At 42.7% G+C, this 23,244-nt stretch overlaps 1 protein-coding gene and 1 long non-coding RNA gene across 7 annotated transcripts in view; one reads left to right on the forward strand and one right to left on the reverse strand.

Annotated features, from left to right (window-relative positions):
* The window catches only part of LOC111260473 (uncharacterized), a 98,871-nt gene that overhangs the window by 13,320 nt on the left and 62,307 nt on the right, over nucleotides 1–23,244 (forward strand). The window lies entirely within an intron of this gene.
* On the reverse strand, nucleotides 12,806–14,142 carry LOC111260474 (uncharacterized). Its single transcript, XR_002680352.2, has 2 exons — nucleotides 14,006–14,142; nucleotides 12,806–13,709 (listed from the first exon to the last, which is right to left on the reverse strand). It is a non-coding gene; the product is annotated as an uncharacterized LOC111260474 (long non-coding RNA).

Raw genomic sequence — 23,244 nt, forward strand, 5'->3', positions numbered from 1 at the left:
ATTGACGCAAAATTTCGATTTAAAGTTGGATCGTTCTCTGGAGACTACGCCCTCAGGCTTTGGCTGCCCAATGTCGACGGTGAGTCGCTTCTCAAATGAACGAAAATAATGGCAACGAGCAGCGTAAGGCAGCAACGTCCGCATCAAGTTGGGTGCCGTCAAGCTGGACTCTACTCGAGGGAAAGTTGACCGCTTTACCCGTACTCCCTTCCGTTATCCCCTTCGTTCGGGATCCTAGGAGAAGCAAATGACTTACAAGGCTCTGAACGAGTCCGAACGGGATCGGAAAAGGGCGCGCTTCTGCTTGTCTAGCTTTGTCCCTTTACCCTGTTTGACACTGGTCCTGTTGTTGATATCTTTGAAACGCCCAAATGGACACAGCTAGAGCAGCGACCACGATGACGAGGACTCCGAGTGGGACATTAGCAAACTTTGGACTGCTTGACAAGAGGAGAACTCAAATCTAATTTCGGAACTGGGGGCTGGGAAGGACGTTGGAGAGATGAGAGAACGAATAAAAGCAGACGGGCTTATGGCGGGATCACCAAGGTCTTAAAAGGCTTGGTGTCAGATTCTACATTTAATATAACAGCAAAGAAAGACATCACAGCGGTTGCAACATATTTGTTCCAAAGGCTTAAGGAACATACCACGTGTATTTTCAATCTGTGAACATTACAGACTGAGTTTCCTTTTAGGATGTTCACTGATGCCCTTTTTAATTAGTTCATTATTAAGGTGAGGTGGTGCTGCGGATGCGTGATCTCAATACGGTTTAACCTTATCGATAAATTAAAGGAAAGGGATTCTCTCTTTGGTTTGTAGCCTCTACTTTGGTATTCTTGTTTTTTTGTTTTAATTCCGGTGTTGTAAATTAAGTACAGATTAAATAAGGTACCAAGTATAGCTTCAATTATACTACATGGTCTCGACTCTAACCTTCTCTAACTATTCTAATCATAAACAAGACAGTTGCCGATCCTAGTAAATACGTGCAAATAATCTCTTTAAATCTCTAAAAATCTAAAAAAAAAAAAAAGAAATAAATAAAAAATAAGGACGCCTAGTAAAATCGTGCTGTTCATGTCCAAAATTCGTTTTTGGAAACAATGGCTTAAAGGTAGCGCTTTTGTATTTGTTCTGAATTTTATCGATGGCTTAACCTCTCTGGCGTATCTGTTTGTCAAAAGTCAAAGGCAGATTCTGTGCTCGTCTAGTTATCTACTACAATTTACTCCATCAGTGTGCAGGATTGAGCGTTCAGGTCAAGATGTCAGACATGTTAAAAGTGTGATTTCTACGGTATCGAGTAGTTGTTAGTTATTAATGTAAATCTCTAAAATAAAAATAACTCAAGGTGCCTTGTTAAAAATACAATGTAATGTCATAGTCAATCTTAGTAGGCTTTTGTACATACATGTATGTCTTAGACTTCAAACATTGACATGTAATATTAGTAAATGCCCTGCCACGAGCGGTCTTAGTTACCAAAGGGATACTTGTACGCTATGGCTCATATCCAAGTAAGGATTATATGATATTTTAACATAAGTAGACCGACATACGCAGAAGAGATCTTTTGCCGCCATGTCCAGAACGTCGCTTACCATATTTTGAAACTGTGGTGTTTATGTGAAGGATATGCAAGACACTATGTCAAAATGAAAGAAGGCAAAATTGTATTCATAGTTTTATAAAAGGACAATCACCTCTGCTCGAAAGCAGGCGCAATTGAAGTCTTCGGTTGACAAGGGCGTTGATCAAACGGGATCATCTTGGGAAACATACGACCGCAAATGATCCTGATGTCTATTTGGGGCTCAACTACCATCTTATCAATAGACATTCTAAACTATATTGTATTTAATGCACAAAAAGCTCGATCACTCTGTGATGAAAGTATGGCATTTTTCCATCCAGTAACTTCCAGTCCAGTAACTTTTGTTCTTTTAGTTTTGAGATATTAATTTGTGGAAAAAAGTATTGATCTAGCTAGATGGCTTCAAAGCTGCATACGTTAGGTCATATGAGTTGTGTTGAATCAGCATTAGTATAATTTTTCGAACGTCGATTTCACAGTGGTAGATGTGCCAAAATCGTCACCAAAAACTAACCAAAAACAAAAAATTCCTGAAAGCAAGTGAAATTTTTGCAAAAAAAATTTGGTACTTTCTGCAATTTAGTACCAACGAAGGCACACATGCTGCTCAGGCCCATAATAAAATTAATGCTGTTCATACTCAGAATACGTTTTTTGGAAAGAATGGCTCAAGAGTAGCAGTGTCGCGTTCGTTGTGACTTTATCGATGGAAGAAATGCTCTCCGTAGTGGTCAGTCAACGGATGAAAAATGAAATAATCAAAGTTGAACAAGACAATTACCCGTGTAACCATTACACTGCCACCACCTAACCTAACCATTATACTAAGCATCCACTGGCAAACTTGTTTGAAGCTTTTGACTACAGAAAAGCTCGACTTTTGATGAATAATACACTCGATAGTGTCTTCATTTTTGAAGCTCTATAAAAATACAACAATATGTCGAACCATATCTAAAGCGGCTAGTCACGCTTGATGAAACGTGAATCATATATGACTTTAATGTGCGAAAAATATGTGCTCCATATTCTGTGTCAAAGCCCAAACTGCACCAACGAAGCTGCTATATGTTTGATGGAACAGGAAAGAAGTCGTGCGCTATGGGGTGCTGCCACCGGGCAAAACAATCAATTCAGATGTTTACTGTTAACAATTAATGAGAATTAATTACTGAAAAAGTCGAGCGGAATTAGTGAACAGAAAATGTACCCTCTTTTACAATGGCAACGCCAGACTACCGCATACGTCTTGAGGTATAAATTTTATAAGGATGGGATTACGGTCTTGATACAAAGGTCGCAGAAGTTCATCGGTGAAAACAGCATACATTTAATTTAGTCGTATTATTTTAGAATAGACAAAAACTTGCTTTCATTCTAGCGCGACGAACGATCAATACTTTTTTCGGCTACTTAAAATGTCCTCGGCCCGCCTGTCAGCAACAGAAATGGGGTATACATAGAATATACGGGGTGTCCGACGAATTTCGAGACAGCTACGATCACTACAAAAGATACTAAACTTTGACCGGCGACAGGGCATTGCAGGGCAGAAGCAGGCTAAGTGTCTGCAGCCACTATATGCTAGCATAGCAGGACCCAAATGGAATTTTTGATCTTGTTTGAATTTGCTCTCTTGCCTGTACAGTGAGCTTGATCCCAGCCCTATTTTAAATTCGAGAAGAAGGAGAAACCAACTGGGGACGATAAACGTTAGCAAACGAAGTGAGGTCGTGAAAATTTGGTGAGCTATTGAAAGCCAGAAGTGGCTATCGCTATGACCTCTGAGGCAAACGACTATAAAATAAGAGACAAAGGGGAGTGAATACGAGTCAACGAATAGCGACACGGAAAGCGGTAGGTAGAAATGCGAGCTTCGACTGTAGTAGGACTAGGATAGGAGCTAAGAAGGCAACTGTGCGAAATATGTCTAACTGAAAGACCTGGGCAGGGGGGCGTAACCCTAACCCGCTTTAAACTGATGATTGGGCTGGGGTGAACGGACAGAAGATTGAGAAGAGATAGTCTCTCTAGCGAGCTCCTCTTCTCCGATTCCTTTCGCATTTCAAGCGTGAGAAATCAAACGAGCGGGCGCAAAGAAAGGAGGAAGTGGACAGGGAAGGACACCCGGAAGTCGAGGGTGAAATGTCTGCGGAAAGGCGCTGGACAACGTGTAGCTCAAACGTCTGCGAAGGTTTACATTATATAAAAGCGTTGTCAATGTACGGAGAAGCTGAGGTTGTCAGGACAGTGAGGAAGACTGAAATAATAGGAACGCTGATGATGATGACAGCGATTCTGATGATCATGTTGCTAGTGATTTTAATGATGACATCAATGGAGGGAGCGGGGAAGTCAAGCGAGTCAACGCAAATGCAGGGCGTGGCAACCAACTATGGATGGCTGCCATCGCTGCTTCGCCGCCTCCACGATGATGGCTATAGTGAACAGCGACAAACGATGGCTTCTTCTCCTCGATTCCTTCGTCTTCTCTTCCCTATTTGCTATAGACGTCGCTGGTCTCTGCCACGCCGTACCGGCAGCTGTGCTGCATCAGTCTACAGTATCGGCAAGACTTTGAAAAAATTTTTTTCACCTTTTGCATGATCCGTTTTCCGACAGATCGTCCCCTTCTGCGTTCCCCAACCCGCGTGGTCGGACCGCGTTACAAAGGCGTGCGCCGTTACTATATTCCCCTGCTACAGGGTAACGCTATCCTTGTTCTCATCTTTTTGAGCCCCTTGCTTATTCTTAGAGACGTGTTCGAAAGAACTTTTCCCCACTCCGTAGTCCGCTCTTTCTGCTCTCTTACAAGGTACTACGAGTTCCTTTTTTGTGTTCCTGTCCTATTTTGTCCGCTCTAGCAACTCTCTCACTGTTTTTCTCGTAGAGAATTCGAGTAGGTATAATTGAAGAAAAAGGCCGAGAAGGAAAAGACAGATGAGTTAACTTAGACCATCTCCATAAAGGACGGTATGAGCAGCAATGGGCGTTACTCGGGCTGACGTTGTCCTATGTTCCCTTCGCATCCTTTAGGAATGTCCGTCCCTCGCTCTTTTCTATTCCCCGTACGCCTCGGCGCATGCGGAAGACTATAGGGGGTAGAGTAGGTCGAACCGATCCACTCAAAAATGGTCAAGTGTTCAATTCGAACTAGCTTCATTCAGAAGGAAAAGATAAAGGGCATTTAAGTATAATATGAAACAAACGATAAGCTGGTAAGCGGTTTTAGCACACTTGTCAAACGTAGGTAGCTACCTTAGCATACCTATTAGGCATCAAGCAGCTTATATATGAAGTGATATTAACACGTATAACATGTAGAGTTTCAATACTGCTTATGTTATACAGAGGGGGCAATGAAAAGTCATTGGCTGAATTGCTATTATAGAATCGTTTTTCTAAAAAAAAGAACGCGTTTGACCGTTGTCGCCTTAGGACCTAATTGTCATAAATACGCTATTTCGATTTTATTTGGAAGATAAGTAGTAGATCAACTAGAAGCATATAGCAGACCGATGAGAATAGCTTTAGTTGCGCTATTCAGGCGTTCATGCAGGTTACAGTTACTGGTTTAAAAGATCTTTGTTTATTTCGCTCAGAAGGAAAGCTACCAAAAGCCTGAGAACGGTTTTTATGGTAGCGAAACGCAACCTCGTCAACTTCTGTCTACAATAAGGGTGCAGTTGGTCTAAATCTAGTAAATCAGCAAGTACATAGTCTAAATACGTGTGTACCAGAAAAAACGACGAATCGTTTCTCAGGCGCTTATGGTCACACCCACATTTATGTACACCTTATCATAGTTCGCCGTTGTACCCTTGTTTGTAGTAAGAACCATGCTTGTGGTGGCAAATAGATCAGCATAGTCTTTTTCGATCTCTTTAGTGCTGCTAAATGAGGTAAGAGAGGTGCTCATGTTAGACAACAGACTCCAATACAGAGCCTCGGATCTTCGCAGTTAGGGAGAGTACGCAAGCGCCCACCGCATTCGAATTTCTCGAGAAACGGCTTTTATGGCAAAATACTTTACGCGGCTCTGTTTATCTGCCAGATCTGCCGCAGAAGCTTAAATGTGATGTTAACTGTGTGGTACCCATATCTCGGGTATATTACTGGCAGCTGTTGCGTGATTGCATGTAATGTATAGTGAGTCGCATCGAACGTTTTATTGTATTAATTTAAGAAGGTTCCTAACTCCCCTATACAGTTCTTGCATTTATTTTTACTTTTACGTACTGAGATTAAAAACATCATCAACATAAAACTCGTACAACTTATCCGTTTTGAAATCAAGGCCGGTACTGTCTCTCTGAAGGTCGCTACCTATTGAAAGGTCAAGTCAGTGAGGAGTCTAATCTGAAAAACGCAATGTGCAAGGATGTCCTGTTGAGTGTCCCACAGTGTTAGCACATAGTTCATATAATGGACACACGCGAGTAGTGTCCTCAGATTCACTATTGCATTATTTTTTGCACTCTTCGGCGTCTTTTCTTGCAGAGAAAATGGCCGTTCCCGTCCCATCGATTGTCTTTCACAGAGGTTTAATTAAACTATCTGTAATTTAGCACATAATAATCGTTGTAACAATAGTTTTCATGTGATATTACATCATTACAATGTAATGCCATGTACTGAGATAATAACGTAAATCTGCTATTGTCAGATTGACGCACCTTGTGAATACGGAATGGCCAGCTTGCTTTTATGAGCCAACATTTAATTCAGGCTTAAACCAATAGATGATATTTTTCTTATCACTAAAATGAGTAGACAGCACCTAGGTTACTACATCCACTAAGTGAAAATCACTGAAAAAAAAACTGTCAGGCTTTCCGCTTAAAAACAAGGCACTCTTTTTGGCATCCGGTGGTTGTGTATACGATATTCTCGCGTCTACATGAACTTCTTAATTATACCATCATAATAAGAGACTAAGCTTCTGTCTTCCAAAGCGCTGCATACATATTTTTCTGGTTGTCAATGCTGCTGGCTTCCCGTCTTTGAAAATATTTCAATAACAACGGAAAAAAAACGTGGTCATGGGTTCACTTTTGCTGCATACACTAGCATACTGAAAAATAGTCATACCAATATTAGTAAGTATCATAGAGACACTTGATATATTAATCGATACGGTGATCCGGTTGCTTTCGTCGGTGATCCAATACGTCGGGTAGAGATGCCCCACGGTGACAAATAGGGAGGTGAAGGTCCCCGAAGACTGCGCAGATGTCCAAGGCATCGTCTCGTCCCTTCTTGCTCTTCATGTATGTGTGAATAGTTCGTGGCACGACTTAAGCTGAGCGAAGAGTGCACGCCACGGCACCAAAGAGAAAAACTACGACGGTACATCGTGGCGGCTTGACTGGGGCGAGCTTGGTATAGCACACCTAACGATGATTGGAGGTAACGAGACTTTTGATAGGACGGGAAAAGTGAGTAAGCAACCAAAGGATATTGCCTACCTCGCACCAAAAGACAGAAGGCGCACAAGGAAAAAATCTCGCCCCCTCACGGTGTAGTCTTCTGTTGGTAACGGCAATATAGCTTCATTCACACGACTACGCCGCTGGTACAATAACAACATTTGGGTATCGCATTGACCGAAGAGAAAGAATCATCGATAAGTGATTTGCGCCTGCAGTTGAGCTGAGTTGGTAGCAGTTTACTGCTCTGGCAAGGTTTAGGTTTAGCGTTGCCGCAGTCATTCATTGGTAGCTCAAATAAAAAACATCTGCATCTTAGGAGGAAGCGTAAAGAATACCTTGCGACGTTCGAGTTCAATAGACCTTTAAGCTCATGTGAAGTCATATAATATCAATGAGCTCAACGTGTTCGACATACCCTGTCCACAGAAAAAAACGTGATTTCTAGTGTAGGGGCTTGTAGTTAGATTAATAGCTACACACCGTACAGCTTCTGTTAAGGTGAATCACTGTAGATATTCTATGCTATCAAAGAGGTTTTGGCCACTTATCCCTTTCAAAGGTAAAATGGTGGCCTCGTCTAATATATTATAGTAAAATGTTCAGGGCAAATGAAAATATCTATTGCAACGATTGCCCGTATGCTTTTATTAATATTGGTCAGTAAGTGCCTACGAGATAGTATATACAATTACCAAGATACTAAGCTTAAGTACCAATTGCATACGGATCAAAGTGAGGCCAAAAGATCTCAAATGTCTATTTAATAATTTTATTATTACAAAGAAAAATTGTCAATATTTCGAATTTTTTAAAATTTAAATCGCTTTTTTACAACTGGGGCACAAACTGCCCCCAGAGATCAGACAGACAATTAACAAAAGTTTATTATACACATTGTTTGTCGTCGCGCTTTTTGACAAATTCTACCTGTATATACTCGTAGGGAAACAAACACATTCGTGTTTTGTTGAGAAGATTACCGGCCTGTTTTCCGGCATCCCGACATTAAACAACCTTTTTCGTTGAAAGGTAAGAGTGAGCCAAAAGACAGTGGACGGTTGGAAATAACAGTCTTTTTTTGTAGTTGGCGTACACACGTCGTGATTTATTGTAGGCGTATGCTGATGAAAACTATAATAATATTTTTCATTGTTATTACTCAATGTTTCGTAATAATGTTTGACGTTAAATTTGAATTAGCATGTCGCCTTTTTTCTAGTCATTCTCAGCAACGTTTTGCAAGCCTTGAAGTAGGACAGAACCTAGTGGAGGCGTAGAGAGGCACTTTGTGTGTCAGTACGTAGCTGTAAAGGTGGCGGTATATTCGCGTGTTTCCATCTGACAGGCAGACTCTAATATGAGCGTTTCTCTGCGAACACACGCTGACCATGCATTTCACTAACGGCTCTCGTATACTGCTCTCCTTCCTTTTGCTCAGCATAATGTTTAAGTCGTTTTCTTTCGGTCTTCCTGTCGTCGGCGGGGGAACTCGCTTCCCATTGATGCCCGAATGGTGTACTCCCTGCTACAGGTGACCCTCAAGTGGAGAACCAAACAGAGTTCTGTCTAACGTCAACTCTCGTACACCTCACCTGTCTCCGGTCTCTCATTTTACATAAAATAGGCGTCAGTATGACAAGAATGCGACCTCACACAAACTAATTTGAATTTTGCACTGGGCCAGCTTTCTTCGGCCACTGTAACCCGTTCCTATCAGCGACTGTTTCTCATTCAAACTTCCAACCGTCATTGTACCAGCTGCTTTGATTCGTCCTTCTTTCTGCTATAACCCAACTTGTAATAGGTGTAGCAGTAGTGGCAGTGGTTCTGCCAGAGAGTTGGCAGGACGAAGGAAAGCTGAAGGGCAACGTATGTGCTTGGCCTGTAGGTCGTTTGATCTGTTGTTGGTCGTTGTAGCCCGCGAAAGGAAGCAAAAACCATGTGTGTTCGTTTCTTTAAAGGCGGGCGGGCCGATGGGCTTGCAGGCAGGCAGATGGGCCTGTGAGCACAGAGTACGGGGGAAAAACCCAGAAGCGGTATCGCGCCTGCTTGTCGCTCGGGCGATGCTTTTTTTTGGGGGGGCTGGAAGCTAAAAGGAACGTGGCCTTCGCTCATACTGTCGCTACTGCTGCTGTGTGTTCGCTGGCTGCCATTAACGTGTAATATACGTACGTCGTAGTACAGGCAAAGAAATGGGGATGAATGGGGTGGCAGCTGGGGCTTACCAAAAGGGGATACTGTCGGAATATGGTAACGGGCTGTTCGAATATAGAGGATTTAACTAAGCTAGCCGCCATGGCCACCGTCGCTAGCCCCTTGGGGCGCTATGTAACTATTCCAAGCTACCGTCGTCGTCTAATCTCACTAAAAGGCCTCCCTGTCCGCCGACGCAGCCAAGAAGAACCGCATAGCAATAGGCCCCGCGGCTTCGACTGAGTTCTGACCACCGAACGAGTCAGTGGCCTTCTAGAGTCGTTTGGAAAGGCGGTTTGTTCGTTCCTTCACTGACTCGTCTTCGCGGCGCTGCTGCTAGCGGTTAAGTGAAGGCACTGGGCCAAAGTTTGGATCGTGACACTAGGTTGGTCGCCAAACAAGTACGGACTACGCCACCGTACAACACATTGTTGTCAACATGTAGGGAGGCAATACATTCCATTTGGAGGACACCACACTTCACGTATCTACGTCGTATCACGGAGATAAACACATCAGCATGAATGAAATGGAGAACGGAAAAAGGTAGGAAAGAGAAGGTCCGGTCCGACGTCGGCGAAGACGACGAGAGGATGAAAGTGCGTATAGAAAACGGGATCAGCCGCCGTGACGACCTCAAAGTGCGCCCCAAAAAGCGGCGTGTTAAGCCGGAGTCGCAGCTGTTTCTCGACGACGTAAACATAAATTCATCGGCGTCGTCACGGCCGCGGACCAAGGGGATCCCATAGATGTATAAAGACTATGCACTGCGTTGTGCACCCTTTTTCGTCTCGAAGCAGGGTGTCTTTGACCTTCGGTTGACCTTCAGAAACGAGGGACTGCAACATTCGGGCGATCTAACGGAACAACCCGATGGTTGTGGAATTTATTTCTGGACTCCTACGGACCCGCCATGTCTTAGGCGATGCGTAGGAGCCCAGAAAACGAAGAGCCGCTAACACCAAGTGTAGTGGTGCTGCGGCTGACGGCGTCGCCGTTATCATGGCCTGATTTGCTAAACTTGGAATGGGAGCGCGCTGAGTAGCGGTTCAGCCCAGTCAACGAGCGCGTCTATCAGCTTAGCTTAAACTTTTGCGTCTTGCGTATTGTTTGTCGTTGCCCGATACGCGAAAGGACAGTGTACAGTACTACCACTATTAAGCACCGCCCAGGCAAGAATAAAACATTTGCCTAGGATTGTATTTATTTACAGGATCGTATTTTTCGAAATTATTAATATACTTGGCACCAAAATGTAAACAATTATAGCGCAAATTACACTAAAAATAGCTAAGCGTCTCGTTTCGCTGTGAAGAACATTTAACATATATCAATGTATTCGGCTTGGAATCAGCATAGCCGTGTCGATTGTTTCGTTGGTGTTTTTTCGAGCATTGAAATACTCGCAGGGCGTCTCCACGGGAAATGTTTTCGCTGTGTTAAGAGCGATGTCGTCGTTGCCATCGTTGGGTAAACCTCATTAGACTATGAACTATCAAAGAACATGTAAAGGCCAATAGATAATCTAATAAAAACTACCTTTGAACTCAATATCCTTACTAAGATATTCCTCGTGTGCTTTAACTCTAATACTATTAGTTGCAATTTGGTTTACGAGAGGCGTAGAAGTTGCTCCAACCTGTCTCCGACGCTCACGTTATTATTAAAATTTAGGAAGTTATTAAAACCTACTTTGTATAGGGTTATGAATAAAAAGTTGGACACATATAATGGATAACATCGTCTTTTAGGTTTTCTCCCACCAAAGGAGAAAGATTTATTTGTATAGTCCTGTGAGTTCGATATGAACAGTGAGTTGAACAAAAGACATAAACGGAGTAGTAAAAATTATCAATACAATCGAATGTACCTTCACTCTAAGTAACAACTATGATCAACTTATACATCTATGATAAAGCGATTAACATTTTCGTTAGAGACTGCTATTAGTGTAAAGCTGTTCTAGTCTTTCTGGTTCATAAATGAGAAATATTTATGCAACATAACCTAGGTATATCACTATTGCTGACGTCAACGAATTAATCGTGTCCTGAAGTTGAGTTACGATACTCTGCGCCTCAGACCTTCCCATTCTCAAGCACCGTACAACTCACCTACATGATGCTACCACGCATACAATGTTCGACCTTATCGAATGTATCATTACACTCGCGATACCCCCATACTCGGAACGAGTTACCAAGTTTGGTATGAACAACAGAGTAATAGGAGTCGACAAAGCTTCAAGTGCTATCATTTTCTTCCGTGCCACCCTTGATATTGTCGCGCTTCGTTTCTGAAACCCTTACTTGTTCAGGAATACACCAAAACTCCGTTCTTCTTTCGTTGAACTGTACGAACGCCAACGTCGCCAGCTCGGCAGATCGGGCAACGTGACTCAGACCTGGTCACGTACGTACGACTTGCCCGATTCACTAGTTCCGCTGGGGCACATCCATGAAGGAGATATGGCAAAGCGATGATACGTCGAGTGATAACATAGGTGGATTCTTCGGACGGACGAAGAAGAGATTACACCGTGCCGTTGTCTCGCCCTGACGAACGTCGAGTTTATGAAGATTGACACAAAACAAGCAAACGCGCACCAATGTGTCCTCATCGTCAGAAATAAGAAGAGCTTGCGCGGTAGAAAGGCGTCGTTATCCAGAGAACAAGTTGCTTTATAACTGCTCCCCAGCAAATTGCAAAAAAAGGTGCCATGAAACGATGCAGAACTGCATATCAAGTATTTATTAGCTTAATCGGTCTTAACGAGAAAGGAATGGGTTTCCAGTTAGAACAACGTACGCGTATAGTTGAAAGCTCTGCGTTTCTGGTACTGTAAGTGAATCCGGTAGCTTGCAGACCTTTGCCTTATCCCACTCCTTGGTCTAAGACATTGCCTATTTGTTCCTTACCTCCTAAGTGTTAGAGCACGCTATTGTTCTACATTACAATTTCAACTGTGATCCCATATTTTCGCTACGTCAAACTTCCGTTCGCTTGCTTGTCCCTATTAGAACTTACAATGGGGTCACAAATTAGTAGGTATGTATATTCGTCGCACTCGCCCTGACTACTATTAGTTTTGGTAACAGGACTAGTGTATAAAAAGGTTCGTATTCTTCCTTTTATTCGATTTTGCAATAGCCACCTGGCGGGCTCGAAATTGAACGTTGTTCTTTATCGATATAATTTATTAGTCAAATGTCCTTTACCACAGCTATAGACATTTTATTATCAATACTAAGGTGATTATCGATATCCTTGCTACCACCAACGACGCATACAGCATTTCCCTGCTCTACAAACTACACGACGTTATGACTAGAGAATGTTCGATGTATACGGTCACTGCTGTTCATTTGGATCACTTTGGTTAATTTTTTTTCTATGACAGGCCTGTCGTTCAGCATTGGTAAGCCTCGTCCTGTTATTGCTACAATTGAGTATATTTACTGTGGCCATCGTTATTACTCGTTTATTATCGATTGCGTAATTTTATCATTTGCCTTTTTCTTTATTATTATTATTATTAATTAACTGCAACATACTCCTACCTAAAGAAAAACAAACGATCTATGGTAGATCCATCGTCAGCAGAAGGTGGGACGCATAAATTGCCAATTTATGTAGCAGTTGTCCTTCATTACTAATTAGTGATAGGTAGCGTTCGAGTTTACCATGTAGCCGTCGGATAATTTATCCTACAATGCTTCGCGTATTCATCGTGCGTCTTACGATCGAGTGTTTCATCGAAAATTCTATGAAAATTTGATTTGCTCGACACTGTTCGTCTACACCCGGGGACACTCTGGTATGCTTATTAACGCGATCGACGCGAGACTTCACTCATTGCAACACAGCATCTTATAATATATACAGCCCATCTTATTGTATGCTACAAGAACAAGACGGATGTCCAGCGAAAATTTGCCAGCATCACTAGTATCGCCGTTGTTGTCATGTGTGGTACCATTGCGAAGACCATTCATTACTTAGGTCCATCTGTTACTATATATCAATATATTTATCTCTATAAATCATACTAAATGCTTGTGTACGATATTTCTCATCGATTTCCGCCCGTCATGATCGCCGTCAGCGTCAGCCACTACCGCGATGATTTTTTTCCTAATACGTTTCATAACTGCGAATAAGAGCGATAACATTTTCTAATTTCGAATAGGCCACATGCATGAATGCACGAATCAACGGACGTACGGACGCCGCAGCAGCAGCAGCGGCAGCAGCTAAACCTTCGGATGTGCGTCCGCCGGTAAACACGATGAGAGGCAACAGCGAGCCAGGTAGTACGGACAGGCGATAATGGGTACGTCGTTGCTGGTTGACTATATATATTATAGACAGACGCGCTTGCCTGTCTCTTTATTGCCACATTGATGACACTGCGTCACACTTTGGCGTCCGCGGGCCCCTGCTGTGGGTGGTAGGCGGTGGTACAGATGTGACCGCTTTTTCTGCTGTAAAAAAAGGACGCGTTTATGTAGAACCGGCAACAATCAGCAGTAAATGAGTGGTGAAGGGCTCTTTCAATCGATTGATCTAGGTGTTATGAGTGTTCGGTACCGTGTGTCGCTCTTCAAAGCGAGCTAACTAGCTGTTTTGGTTGCTGTCTATTATCGCACTAGCATTAAGGCCACATTTGCTAGTCTTGCTGGTGTCGTTGATCTTCTTTCCCAGTGGCCGTAGACGATGACGCTGGTGGCTGCCTGTGTTTAACAGTGATAATATACTAGTTGTTGAAAATGTACTTTACCTTTTGCTTCTTTATCATTCTTTTTTCGTTCGTTATTAAGTTTCATTGTCGTTAGCGGGGCGAGAGGACACCTTATCAAAGACCACCGTCCGGGAAGTTTTGTCGAGACGGCAGAACGTACTGCTGCTATGATAGGCAAAAGGTATGCTATAGATAAAAGGACTATGACAGTCCAATGAGTTTTCGCCCTTTTATAGCTTCTCCCTGGTATGGCTGTGGAAGCTCAGCCAAAAGTACGTTTCTTGGTCTAATTTTGCTCATACTGGAGACGTATGACGTTGCCGATTCTTAGCGGCATTAGATTGTGGTCAAGCGCCCTTTCGGCGCTTAAAGACAGCGCGGTATAGCACTAGGTACCACATTGAAATGCGTAGCCTGTTTCACAAAACGCGTCAATCACTGGGATATAATCGAGTTAACTTATCATCGGTCTGTGACGCGAGCAGCTAATGTCCTTACCAGATCTGTAGATCAAAACAAAAACTTAAAAATGTTTCAAGTTCAGTACTGTCTTACGTAACCGTTGTCTCAGACGTCAGAATGATATTTGTGAGCACCGCTTCTAGTGTGTGTACGATATATCTGCTCACTTGCAGCGTAGCCCGGGAAGGTTGCACTTCATATTTAGTTCGTCAAGTGAATTCTCAAGTACCCGTCTCCAATCGATTAAGTAGTTTTTGTTTCTGATTAATTAAAGGTAATATTGGTAAGAGATGTCCCATCTTTCTACAGGAAAAAAGAAGAAGAAGAAAATGTTTGGCCAGATCCGATCTTTCGTGGCGGCGTTCTTAAATAATATCCCGCTAACCATGTCCTAAACTATGCACAAATCTAACCAATTGATTGTTATTCCAGAAACAATAACACTTTATAATCACGATCAGAAGAGGCTTTCCGTCCAGTTCTATCACTCATTCAGGTCGTTTTTATTGACGGTCGCGTACATAAATTTCTACACACGCACGCACCGTTTGCGACGGGGCTTAGTGGAATTAATTCTTCTGTGTTACTAGAAAAAAGAATTACAGCAGTGACAGCATCAGAGTCATCGAAAAAAACCAGCACCTATCATATAATATGTACTGCGTAAGACAAAGTCGCTAAGACTAGCGACGTTGGTAGTTCGAGTTTCAAAAAAATACGCCGCAGGAAGACAGCGGCGGGGAACACGAACGCGCTGGCGATAACACCTATGACGACAGGAAAGATGAAGTAAAATGCCAAAGCGAATCGCCGAAATCGGGGAAATTACCTTTGAGTCTGCGAACCCCTGATCATTATCACGGCTACCAGAGACAGATCGATACGAGATAAAACGCGAATAGTGCTTGTCGTTGTTGATGGCGGCAGCAGCAAAAGCAATGGGACGCGATCATAGAAACAGACAGACGGTAGGATAATCGTTATCCGGGTAGACACAGACACATTCAGACGGACGTTGGCCTGATGGTCCGTCTGCTTGTCGGACAAGCTTAGGCCAAGTAGCGGACCGGCGCCAATCAACCGCCTAGTAACTGATGACGGCAAGGCAAGTCGCGACAATACAAGCGGATGTAACAACTGTAGCTGCGAATCACCTATGTGTCAAGCTTAACAGCACCACGAAAACGGCGGAACTGAACTGAAGTCGTAAACCATTGTGACTTTGACAGCATCAGTAACAGCAGCAGCAGCAGCAATAGCTGAAGCGTATCACAGTAATAACCGCAGTGGCCATCGAGAGTACCGCGACGAATGAGCACCAAACGAAAAGCGAACAAGCAACGACAGCAGCAACCGTAGTAGGACCGATTCGGGACTCCCTGTCCGCTTTGGCGTGTCGGGTGTTTGTACGGTAGCAGCGCCCTTCACGACAACAGGCTACAATGTAAGCAGGTAACAAGCGTTCAGCTGAAGACGCTATTGATGCTACGGTTGCAATGAAGATACGGTAGTAGCAGCAGTGGCGACCATATAGGAGACGTAACTAATCAAAACGAACTGCTGGCCGATAGATGGGTTACTGTAAATAACCCAATAATTGCATTTATGAAACTGTAGTGTTTTATAGGGAAAATGTCAATGGAAAAAGGCTTTTCTGTTCGTTGCTGGCTACACCTGCATTTTGCTGTGTTGCTTTTAGCAACATTGTTCGAACTGTTTTTCCAAGTACCGCCTATGTTACTTCGACAGAAATAGACAGTTACGGTTGGTATACTTATTTGATGGAAGTTACAGATGAACGTACTCATAAAAGTGGTGTTGGTAACACCAAAAAAAATGCGGTAAGTTCGACCTTGGTCAACAAGACGTGTGGTACAATGCAAAAGTCGCGTTCGAAATTTGTAATCAAAGCTCACTGATGGAAAAAATAGGAGCGCGGCCTAAGGCCAACAAGTACGAACATTTCTAATTAATTAAGCGTTGCGAAAATTTCTTCATTAAAAAAAAATGATCCCAATTCAGTAGTGGTAACTGGCGTCTTCTGGATAAAAACTTACAGCTGAGAATATGCTTTCGTCTATGTCTAAATTAATTTGATGATTTAAATAAGGTCAATACAAGCCGTTCCTGGTAGATGCTCTTATATTTTTTGTTAATATAAGGTTTCTCGTACTGAACTTAAGACTTTATAGACTACATGTTTAGTTTATAGACTCACGGTTCTATCTGATGATAAGGCCAAATATAAACGAATTAAAAACTGCTTTGAGTGAGTTGACGGATGGCTTGAGGAACATATAAAAAGACAATACAAACCCAGAAGCAGGTTAGCAGGACATCCTTGAACCCGTCCCTTCAACAGCTAGTAAGAATCGAGGAGCATTGTCTGAGTGCCTATTGCTATGCGGATTTGATCTGGCGACCTGTGAGTAATTAGCTTCACTATTTAATGTCGCGTCCGAACGAAAGGGCAGTCAACCCACTTTAAAAGAAATTTGAAAATCGTTTAAGCTTTGACCTTCCTATTGACAGCAGACTTTGTTTCTATCTGCTGACGAACGCTGTAAAGCCTTCGCAATTCGATTGGTTCAGCCAGCCGTGAAATCTCGACCAAGAGGCTGTACATCCCAAAAGAAGACTTATTGAACTGACATAACTGTCTCTTCCGGACTGAGGCCCTTGCGACAAGAACCGCGTGCTCTTCTATAGATTTACTTGTATCTCAGTGAGCAAATATTCTTGAACAATGTTGACACAGGGTCAGAGTAGTAGCAAAAATCAAACCTTCCATAACAATTATAGTCTTAGCTCACGTTGCTTGCAACTGCTAAAGGTAGCATAGTTACTCATGAAAAAATCTCACCATGGTGATCCTGTGTCTGCATGGGGCTCTAGGACAAACAGTATTTTTTGAATCGAGGCTGCTTGTCACTGCTCTCGCAATTAATCTCAGTAATACGGGTAGTCATTTTATACTTCAACGTGCATACAGGATGCGATTTGCGATGGTTCATAGGCATAGCGTTTTGACAAGAGAACGGTTAAATTTGGCCTAATTGTTTATCGGCGCTATTTTCTGACATAATAATTTGACCATCATGGGTAGAGCACTGCGATTCATCGAAATATCGTTGCAGAGATATCGTCAGTCTAAACCGAGTCCAGCAATCATCAGTGCACCTAACAAACGTTGACGCCTACGCTACATTTACGCTAACGAAGATGGCTGACGTTAATGTAAGGTAGGCTCAGGTGCATTGACGGAAATTCGAGTTATCCCAAACAGCGTTTGTGTTGTCATCGTTGTATGGCAAAGCCATGTTATAAAAGGATGTTTTGGTAGATACTCCTTTTAAAACTTCACTTCTTTCGGAGAGCGACGCAAGCCATTGCCTCGTAGAAATCTTATGCATATATATACTTTTGTTTGTAGTACACTACTATGTCCATTATACCAGAACTTCAAAATATAGAACGAATTAAATAGAAATACATATCTAACTATACAAAGATTTACATGCAAATTTCTGTATTATTAAACACCTACACAAAATGCTTCTGCTATTTGGCAATTTATCATATATACGTTTGTTTAGTTACTTTACTGACTAATGCATCAGATGTGCTATTCCATGTAAAACAATGTTACTCTCCTATCGTTTCGTCCGGAAGCTCGCGCAAGGCTGCCTATTACGTGTGTGTGTGTTTGTCCGAATTTCGAATGTCCGTTTTCTGTTATCGAATGCGCGCAGTTGATTCAATTTGTTGAAAGTTTCCTTTGTTTTAAGGACAAGCTGCACCCATCGTGGACGACAAGATATGGCCTGGCGAAATGGATCAATTTAAGGGAAGCAGAAAAGGAATCAAGAAAACGTCGAAACACGCGATCACTTCTCGTCACAGCAATTCATGGAAGATACACTGGAATCACGCGTGTAGCCTCTGTTACGGCTGCTGACTGCCATACTCTATCGTATCAGATTCACACGAGGACGCGGCGTGTCCTGACGTATGTTGGTGTCTACGTAACCCTGGCAAGCAAGTCGCTGCGCTGAACGCGCGTCACCCATTCGTACGTGAAATGTCCCTTGACGGCCAAGCGCTATATCCTCATATCCAACTCGTTTTTCTCATGGTATATTTTCCAACTGAATTCTTCAGTCAGAGCCTCAGTCATTTTCATCGCCGAAGGGCGAAGAACTGCTGGTCTACAGAGTTCAGCAGCAGTCCGCTTACGAATATGCGATTTATATTTCGGCTCTGCTTGCTGTATTGTTCTAGTAGCCCTTTGCTGTGTTCCGTTCATCGCCATTGCCTCTTCGGTGGGGGCAACCAACCTTTGACCAGCAGCCGCGGGTCCGTGCGAGCTCGTAGACATAGCATCAGCAGCGATCGAGGCAGCCTGCGGCCTCCTCTTTTCCATCAGACAACGCGGACCCGATTTTCTGCTGCTGCGTCCGCCGCTGTCACGGTCGCCACCAACTCCCTTGAGTTGCCGTAAAACGCTCTCTGTATCTCTTTAGGCATCCGCTCGTGCATTGGCCTACCTCCCCTCGCCATTCCATCTGGTATGGGGTTTGCGCAGTTCTTATCATTGCTGCCGCCGCTGCCGTAACTCGTAGATGCCGCAGTGTAGTAGTAGTCGTCTTAGTAGTCGTACTAGCGGTAGTAGTCGCAGCCGTAGTAGTCGTAGATGCCGCCGCGCTTCTTCAATTTGTCTGAGAGCATTTGCTCAAGCGGGCGTATTCGACTGTTTGTGCACGATTGCCCTCATGCGCCTTTGAAAATGGACTGACGATCTCCCGGAAGCGGAGTGCGGTTGGGAGACGGAAGACTGAACGACAAGGAGCGAGAAAAAGGATCGAGCTGTTCATAATAGCAAGTAGAATGTTGGGAGGTATAGGTCGGTGCGCTGTCTGCATTGTTATGGAGTAGCAGTTTCGTACGCTCACGCGAAGAAAAAGTTCCGCGCCACGAGCTAGGCTCGCCAGATTACATATGAACCCAACACTATATATATGGAAAAGGACAATGAGACAATTCATATTCATTTCTGAAAAAAGCTATATCGTTTTCTCAATATTTATTGAAAATGCACTTTTTTTTACTAATAACGTATATTGAAAAAAAAATTGTTTGCGCTGGCTTTTCTTAATTGTTAGAAGGAGATGTGCTTCTTTTTTTGGGCCGAATTTAGCTAGCGTATTACAGCAGGCTGCAGTAGGGCTTTTCGAAAATCTCGTTCTTATTTAGCTTCAGAGGTTCTATATTAACCATGATGCGAACAGCTTCTGTCACACAAAGCGTGCATGAATATATATAGCGATGAACGTGGTTGCGCTATGTTTGGTGAGCCACGGTGATCGTGGCTACCTTTTCCCTGTTTCTTTTGCGGACAGGGTGTTTTTCGGCTGCTTGGAATCGATGTTCTTGTTATTCGCGAAAGCTAAGCAAAATACAAGTAGCACAGGCCATGGTGAGTTCTCTCGAGGGCCTCGAGGCCTTTCCGTTGTGTGCTCTGGTCTGCGTCTATGCTGGTCTGTCTGTGTCTATGTGAGGGTGTATTGAAGGGAGCCCGATTTTCGTTGTGTTCAGCTAAGTGGCCGCTAGAAGTCACGTCTTCGGATCTTCATCGCCCAGCCATCGGCAAGAAAGCGAAATCTCGTAGAGCTGACGCCAAGAAACGGAGGCGATATTAGACGACGATGGCGAAGGTGGGTGAAAGTGAGTTGCCGGTAAAGTTGTCGTTGCCAAGGGTAGTACTACTACTTTTGCTGCTGCTTGAAGATCAGGCGTGTCCAGGCTTCTAGGGTGAGGAAGTGGGGACTAGTTTGGTACGCATAGTACTTTCTGGGTAGCTCCCTTGAGTTAGCAATAGCCGCATAAGTGGACGATAGAGACTACACGGATAGACTTTTCAGCTTGGCCCTCAAAGTAACCCGACTAACCTGCGAGGCTCGTTCCGCGTAAAGCGCGGGGCGGGGCGCGGGATGAGGGGCACTAGAGGGTGGATGCATGCTGGAGTAGAGCGAGGGAAAGCTAAAAAGTCAAGGCCTTTCTGCTGTCAAATATGTATGAAGTATCTCTGAGACTACGCCAAGTATAAATGTAAGCGTACCGTATCTAGCAAAAACAAGAAGTAAATGTTTACATACAGTCGAAGAGTAACGGTTGAATAATTCAATTGTCTGCAGTAGCGGCAATATATTATTGTAGTTGATCGCCTTTGTGAGATTTCTGACCATTCTAGTTCTGCTGTACGTACGTTTTCTTAGCGTGCAGAAGAGAACGGAATATTGTCACTGCGGAACAAAGCCAACTCCTAAATGTTAACGGCGATCCCGCCTACGCGAGTAAATTATATTTTTTTTCTTAGTATACTGCTGTGCTCACTGTGCATCTTACCGCATGCCATTGTTAACTACTAGTCGAGTTTGCCTGATAGAATTTGAGACGTCTTTCGATTTGAGACAGACGCGCCTTAATGTATACCTATGTATACCTGACTTCGTACATTTTGTAGAAGTGGGTGGAGGCGCTGCTGCATGCTCCTGAGATTACGACTGTTGTTGTTGTTGTTGTTGTTTGAACGTTAGCCGTATTAAAATGCTAATTATATGTAGTAGAGTTTCGTCCGACGACAAAACGCAACATAGAACGTTTGCACTAGAAATTGACGCGAATTAATCCAACGCAAGGAAACGTGAAATATGCACGTACGCCCCAGTTGGGAAACTCAACTTTCTCCATTTTAAGTTAGACTCCCAGAGGGCGTTCGCAAAACTAGCGATTCCGACTGGCACTTGTTTGGTCACGAAATCTGTGACTAAAAACTTCAACCTTCGAACAATGTTGACCTCTCGCGTAAATATAAAATCCAACTTACGTTTACAAGGGGAAACCTGCCGAAAGCGTAGGAAATCATCCTTAATCTCACTTCAACGAAATACGCTACCATCATCGCCATGTGACATGAAGCCAATGATATATTTACAAATGAAGCACCTGGATGAAGGTTTTGTTTCAATTAAACTTGTCGCATAATTGCGTGGGCAATTGTGTGTGCCTTGAAATACATTTCGTAACAACAAGATTAATTTGGCTTCACTAGATATAAATATTTCTTTTTCAGAAAAACTTAAATATACACAAAGTAAACTGGGCCTAATAAGATCCGTTTTTACCCATGCTGATCTCTCAAATGAACGTAAGTGACAAACATTCACCATTCGATGGAGTTTTACGAGTCATCATATATTTTCAATGACAAAATGAACAAAACAAAAATCTCCAGCAAGAAATTTGAAATCCAGTATATCTGAACGTCCGGTTTTAATATCAGTGATCAACTTAAACATGGATCTGAAAAAAATACTTTGGGATCACAGTCGGACCGAGCTCTACAGAAGCATATATTCTGAACGAAGCGTACACGAAATCACAGTCATAAACACACCGAGCATGAAAAACATATACACTCACTACTAAAAAAAAAATGACAAAGTCAGTAAAGTCGTAAAGAAAATAATTTCTAAAAAACGTCTTCTGGCATATGGAAAGGAAAAAACTATTCAGGGTATTACATAATGAGCTATTAAGCTGTTATTCTCGGGACTAATGATGCCGAAATTCGGAGTGCTCAACTATCAATCAAACAAAAATCAAGCCTAAACAATATATATTATTTGTTTTAGCCAGCAGAAATCATTAACAGCATGTAAACAATATAGGTACGTGGGGTATAAAACTCCACACGGGCTACTCCGTAACGAATGACATCTTGAATTTAAAGCGCCTTCTAGCAGTTATTTGACTAAATGTTTGTACGTGTCCAAAAATTCTCCTACAGTAGGTCATGATGGAAGAGCGAACCGAATGATAAAAAGAAACAATAACTTTTTTGCTTCTGCGGTTTAGTCTATGTTTTTAACGAGGCATTAAAAAAAAAACAAATAATTACTTCTATCCACAATGGCCGAGATCTGGCCTTTAGCGATCTTCAACCAACATGAATTCGTTCTTTCTTTAGCAAATTACGGAAGATCCTAAATTGTCAGTTAACCTGATTTATAAAGAGATTATTAACAAAAACTACTATGTATTCAGGATAGATCAGACTATGGAAAACGGTACGGTACTTCTCAAAAACTTGCTTGGTCGAGCAAAATAAGAAACAGCAACTTTGACTTTGCAATATCTGAGCATTCGGTGGTATTAGTAAAAAGCTCTTAGTCATCAAGGTATTTTTCTTTGGCCCATATAATAACTGACCCAGAAAACCTACTACTGGCTCGTACTTAGGTAGTAGCAAGTACAAATAATGGCGTGAGGTTTTGTCAAGGGCTTCCGTGAAGTTCGGTTATTTATGTAAATGACCTGTATAAGGTCTTATTGGTACTGAGATTGCGAAGTTCACTGAAGATACGCGCATCCGTACCACAGTTGAGGCAAGAGTTGACCTGAGAGAGCATTTCCAAACCGTTAGAAGGAATTGACAAACTGAGTTGACTGGGTATAATTAGCCTCTGCCTCAATATAAACAATATCAAGATACTTGAAGTTCAACATAAAAAGGGAAATTGGTTTCAAGTAAATGTTTCTCTAAGTACTAAACAATGGTCTAGGTAAGGCTATTTGAGAATCCTCAAACGATCCTTACGATCAATAATGGGGAATGGGCTACAAAACTAACCTAAAATGGGAGCTATATACACAAAAAATATAAGGGAAATTTGGAATCGGCTATGCATTATTGTATGTAGATTACATTCATCTGTATTGAAGCTAAGTTTATATATGCTCGCCGAGCTTCTATA

Source organism: Varroa jacobsoni, unplaced genomic scaffold, assembly GCF_002532875.2.
Source record: "Varroa jacobsoni isolate VJ856 unplaced genomic scaffold, vjacob_1.0 scaffold_442, whole genome shotgun sequence".
Taxonomy (NCBI): Eukaryota; Metazoa; Arthropoda; class Arachnida; order Mesostigmata; family Varroidae; genus Varroa; species Varroa jacobsoni.